General features: G+C 30.8%; 1 long non-coding RNA gene across 2 annotated transcripts; it reads left to right on the top strand.

Annotated features, from left to right (window-relative positions):
* LOC103853685 lies at nt 1-2746 on the top strand. Of its 2 annotated transcripts, XR_004455114.1 has the most exons (5): nt 1-1110; nt 1208-1272; nt 1421-1527; nt 1685-1996; nt 2089-2746. It is a non-coding gene; the product is annotated as an uncharacterized LOC103853685 (long non-coding RNA). The 2 variants fall into 2 exon arrangements; XR_004455113.1 differs by having other exon boundaries at nt 8-1110; nt 1685-2746.
* The last annotated feature ends 3462 nt before the right edge of the window (nt 2747-6208 follow it).

Raw genomic sequence — 6208 nt, 5'->3', positions numbered from 1 at the left:
AATCATGTTTTTTAAAAAGACTTTCAAAAAAAACTCTACTTCTTTAACATGTTCCAAATCGCATCTTAAAACCACCGGTTGACCCGTTTTCTAAGCCATCTCGAACTAAATGGGGAAACCCATTTCTACCAAAATGGAGGTAAGACAAATCCTAATCTAGCTGATTCACCAAAATGTTTATACATTTGAAGTTTATATTTTTTGTATGTCATAACACATCTATCCTATACTAAAAGCAAGATATGCTCAAAGGAGAAGCATGCCACGTCCTCATAAAAAATCATCAACTCAGATGTTGACAGCTCACACTCCTTGCTATGTCATGAATAACTTCCCCGGGATTTCATAGACGTGTTTGAGTTTCATAAAATACTTGGGCCTTTGCTAATTAAAAGCTAATCTCCTCTAAGCTTACTTTATGGCCCAGCTTATCAGCACGAAAACCAACTCATATACTGTTCATCTTCCTTGATGTTTTGATCTCCTCAGCTCATCCTGTGTATCGTTCACCTACCACTTTTAATTCACTTAAACCACCATTGTTACTGCCTCAATCAAAAGCCTATGAAACTGTTGTGATTTCCTCACCTCAGCACCCTATATATATCGTATTCAGACTTATTTGTTTTCCAATGTATTATACAGACCTCTATTTTTTCAGCGGCGCCTCTCCTAGGTTGGGTGGAGTTCTGGTAGTCATAAAGTATGTTCAGATTCACAGGATTCTGTCATTGACGGTGGTCGCAGTGGAATTTTAGCTTCTGGTAGCAGCAAAGGCTGTTGAGTATCACAAGCTTCTGAGGATTATGATGGCTATGTATACCACAAAGATGATTGGAACAGAGTTTCATCGATGGCTTTAGATGGTGGAACGGTGGAGACGTTGGGACTGAAATTATTTGTGAGCTTTTACCCGTGAGTGTGGAGTCTGCGGAGTTTTGGTTTCTGGTGATGGTAAAATTGGTTGAGATTGAATGGATTACTCAGGATTTTCAAAGTGTCTCCACTTTCTCCTTTCTCCAGTCTTCTCTTTTAACGCCTACAGGCCTGTAACGGTGACTCTTTTTCTCACCATCGAGGTCCAAACATCAACCTTCTCTTAAACCCAAGGTACTTATGTTCATATGCTGCTTTAATCCCAATAATAACTTCATCAGTCCCATGTGCAAACATTGGCAACTTACAAGGAGTTTTGTGAACACAATAGATAAGTCAAAACGTTATTAGAATTGAAGTGATGGAGTAATGGGATTTGACAAGGAGTTTTGTAAGGTAATTAGTTTCGCTTCATTCAAACTTAATTCAGATATGACAATAAGTTTTGTAATTATCTAAGGTAACATGTATCTTCTTTAAGTCAAACGTTTTATTATCATGATGTACGTACAATTTACTTCCTTCCCCAAAACTGTCTATACAGGATGCGTAGATGAGATGATGATCTATGTTGCAAACTGGCCATGATGAAGATGAAAGGAATCCAATTCTCAGGACGCGCAAGCGAAGAAGGACGAGCGTAGATAACATGTAAGGAACATTTTTCTCTTTTCAGTTCTCTTATTTTTGCACACTATTTTGGTTTGAGAGAGAATTTTGTATTTATATGTTTTCTGCTTTGATTACTTTACTAAGTTGCTTTCATATGTGACTACATCTAGCAACTTGCATGAAATTGATTTTACAGATCGAGCATCTTCCAAACAAGATAGTCAAATGGTGAATAGTGTACTGCATACAAAGGTATAGCTCGACCAGAGTTTTGTGAAAACAATAGATAAGGTTAATAGATCTCAAGTTTGGCTTTCATTGAGGTTTGATTTTCTTTTTCATGGATGCATCATGTTTGTTGTTATGTGGAGTGGACATGATGTTGATGGATGTCTTGGAAACACTGATCTTGAGAAGTCTATTACAAATGGCTTGACCAATAAAGATTAACTTTCTCGAAGTAAAAAGATCAGTCCCCACCAGAAATTTGAAGTTGCTAGAGTCTAAGGTGTCTCTATAATCTAATAGCAGCTGCTAATGTCTAATATTATAATTAAATTACTTTCTTTTGATTTGCTTATACTGTTATGATCCCTATAGTTGTTCATATTGAGCTGTGCAAATATGACTGTTTTTTGGGTTCCATAATGGAAAGAAGATAATGATGCTGAAGGCGTAAACGATCAACTCCAATAATCCCGTTGTCATTCATGTCCTTCTCTCACGTTCTTTTCTCTGTTATGAAGTTACTCCGGAAAATTCTAGGTAATATCAATAGTCTTATAGCTTTGAGAACCCTGTTTCTTCCTCTCTTTTCATATTACATTGATAGTTTACTAAACTATGAGTATGTGAGTAATCATTTATGATTATTGACATTGACAAAACGATAATGGTTTCGGAGTGGCCTGCTACCGTTTGGTTAAGATTCTCTTATGATTGTTGTTCTATAGAATTGTCACAAATCCAGTGCTTCTCTTAAATACGGGTCAATATTATCATTCGCTTCAAATCAGTATTGGTTCTGGGAGGAAATTGTGACAATATGCGTGTTAAGAAAGGGGAAACATCACGAAAAGAAGAACAAGTCTTAAAGGCTAAACGTGACAGCTAGGGCCGTACAATTTTTTGTTAACGATCACCTTATTTGCCTCGATGTTTTTAAAACAAATGATGTAATATATTTTTCCTACATAGGGCGTAAAATTTGTTGTTATTCTAAGTTTTTACTTCGAGACTTAATAGCTTCTCCTACGCATTGTAAGTTTGCCATGGGCTGACCAATGGGATAGTTAGTCAAAGTCAACATTTGCAGTCTGCAGAGAGCAGATTTAGGCATGTGACAATTACTTAGTAAAAAAAAAAGATTAGTCCCATTCTCAAGACTGTTCCTGGATCCACCGATTCATTACTTTCGGAGAGGAAAAGTTTTAGTAGTAGCATTTGATTTGTCAAATGAATCAAACAAGTTTTGTTTGTAAAGGGTGTTATTACTATCGATGGATTTTATGCTATCTTTTTTTTCTTATTCTTCAACAAAATTAGATATAGGAAAAGTATTTAACAAAAACGTTAAATTTGTAGTTTCAGAGTGCATAAATATTTATATTCAAATAGAACTTAAATTCACAAATTCCATTGTAGAAATAATAATACACCAAAACACCCTAAATAATAACAGATACAAAACAAAAAAAAATTGAAAAAAACACAAGAGTAAAAATATCACAATATAGAAATATTTTTTTTTTGTTCACCATAGAAAAAAATTATATTATTAATCATAAACATGATGGCAAAATAAGAATAAAAATTAAAATAAATTAAAAAAACAGATAAACAGAGTCGACCGAACGACCATTAGAAGTAAGGGTGTTCAATCCGGATATAGGTTTGGTTTCACTTCAGTTTTTTGGTTTTTTCGGTATTTCGGTTTATAAAAAATAGCCACCATATTAAAAATATATTTAATTTGATTTAGTTCGGTTTATATACCATTGGTTTTTAGTTTATTCGGTTTTATACCAAAACCCCATAAATATATTAATCTTCTATAATATTTTATAAATTTTAATATATATGATTATATATTGGTTTTAATATAACATGAAGATATTTTCGTTTTCATATTGACTATTTTTTTAAAAAAATTATTATTTAAAAAAATTAATAAACATATTAAGTTTATAATAATAATATTTTCTATTGAAATAAAAAAGTTAGTATTTCATAATATTATTAAATAACTAAATATTAACACACATATTTGTCAATAAAAAGTAAAATTTATCTTTTGTTTAGTTTCATAAAAATGAAAAAATAAAATTTTACATAAAATATTAAATTACTAAAATAAAATGAAGATCATATGAATAAAATAAATTATGTATATATTATAAAATATATTTTTATAATTTACATATAATAATACTACTATATTTTAATTGATCGGTTTATTCGTTTTGATCGGTTTATATACCAAACCATATTCAATACCGCGGTTTCTTAAAAATAACATATATTCGGTATATTCAGTATTACCAAATACAAACCATTTTCTCTATTCCGATTTAATTATGTTTTAAATAGTTCTGTTTTTACCGGATTAAACACCCTTAATTAGAAGTTTATATTTTGTAATTAGCTAGAATTAATTAAACAATATCATATTTTTATACATTATTTAGAGAAAAATGTAGGATAATCCGCGCGTAGCGCGGACACGGATCTAGTCATATTTAATTATTCGTTAGCACAATTTTATACAAAGGTGTGGAGAATATATTACACACATCTTTTTAGCAAAAAAAGAGAGAGAGAGAGAGTTAATAATGCTGTTGTTAACCCAAAATACACAGACATTCAGTAAACCTTATTCAAGCCTACTACAATCTATTTTATTAAAATAGAAACATTACAACTTCTTCTAGGTGGATTTTTAAATTGGACATCACATTATTATTATTATTATTTATTATTATTCATACCATAACCTTATATTTCCTTAAACAGTTCAATATCAACCACCTTTCACTTTACTCTACCGTAAGATCTATCTTATTATATGTTTTAGATTATACTTCTATTATTATACATCTATTAAACAAAACATCTATTATATTGTTATAGTATACTCACATTATCATATTAATATTATATCATGTACAAATATAACAAACCCTCTTTTTATTATAGTCAAATGAATACAACAAATAACAAATGTCTCCAATCAAATATTTTGATCGGCATGCTTACGCACCTGCTATAAGATAGATAAGAATAAAAATTAATTTTACACATGTTACAATAATTCTGTGAAAACAAGTCACTACATCACGAGTCAGTCATTAGCGAGTCGAGCCAGCGAGTCATGAGCGAGTTGAGTCGATCGCGAGTCATTAACGAGTCGAGTCGACCGCAAGTCATTAACGAGTCCTTAGCCAGTCATTATACAATTCCGAACGTCTTGGTCTGGTTATCTCCTAAACCAATTGATTAAATTAACCAAACCGATTATGGAAAAACCTCTTCTCCAAGTTAACAAGAATATACTAATGTATATTCTTCTTTCAATAACAGAAACATCAACTTTTACTATAAAAAAACGATTATGGAAAAACCCCTTCTCCAAGTTGAGTCTACTATGACTAAAACCTCAGTTACAATCAAATATTTCCACTCAAATTGCCGGATTTGAAAAATCATGAATATGGAAAACCTCATTCTCCAAGTTTATTCTACTAGACCTAAAATCTTGGTGTCAATAAAATCCGGAGATTTTGTAATTATTATACCTAACTTAATAGGTTAGGGAATACCCATTTCCTCCCACTATAATGTATCCATAAATACTTATCGATATCATTCACCATTCGACATTCACAAAAAGCTCCCACAAAGCACAATGTCGAAAGAAAGACATCGACCAAAAAAACATACAGAGAATGTAAGAAGCTGGCATGTCTCAATCGAGCATATTGATAGCCGATCTTTTATAGGAATCGATAAATCTATCAAGAAACAAATAAATCTGAATGAGAACAAAATAATCAGTATCGATTGAATATTGAAAACAAAGAATAAGAATATATATTCTAACTTTTTACGAGTATATCTTTTAATGGGTTTGCTCTGTTTTACGAGAATGAAGAAAGAAATCTTGGGGTTCTTTGAATTCCTAAATTTTGATCGGGTTACAAATACTTTTTCAACATGAATGGATGACTTCCAAGAGGAACAAACACGTTTAGAAAAAAAATGACATGTTTATGTCTTTAGAAGAAAATAAAACAAAGAAAAAGAAATAATGGGTAACCATTTTTATTCTTTTTTATTATTTTTTTCTGTACAACTACTCTTGTTACTAATGGGCTTATTAATTTGATATTGACATGTGCATATACAATAAAATTTGCTTCGTGGATCATAATAGTTAGATTGCCGATAAATATAAAACAAAAACATTTTTTTATCGCACTTAACTTTTTAACCAAACATTGTTATTCTTTATTTATTGAACTTCTTGCATACACATTGAAAATAATATTCTATTAATAAAACAAATTGAAACTATAATTTTTTTCGATTAGTACAGTTTCATTTAAATGTTTGCCAAATAAAAATTGTTATATCTAAACATTTATACAAACATTTATATATCCGCATGGGGTTAATCTATTAAGTATTTTTAATTTGTTTTTTGACGTGTTTGTTTGTTTAT

This window comes from Brassica rapa, chromosome A02 (assembly GCF_000309985.2).
Source record: "Brassica rapa cultivar Chiifu-401-42 chromosome A02, CAAS_Brap_v3.01, whole genome shotgun sequence".
Taxonomy (NCBI): domain Eukaryota; kingdom Viridiplantae; phylum Streptophyta; class Magnoliopsida; order Brassicales; family Brassicaceae; genus Brassica; species Brassica rapa.
This window is presented reverse-complemented; position numbering and strand designations above follow the sequence as displayed.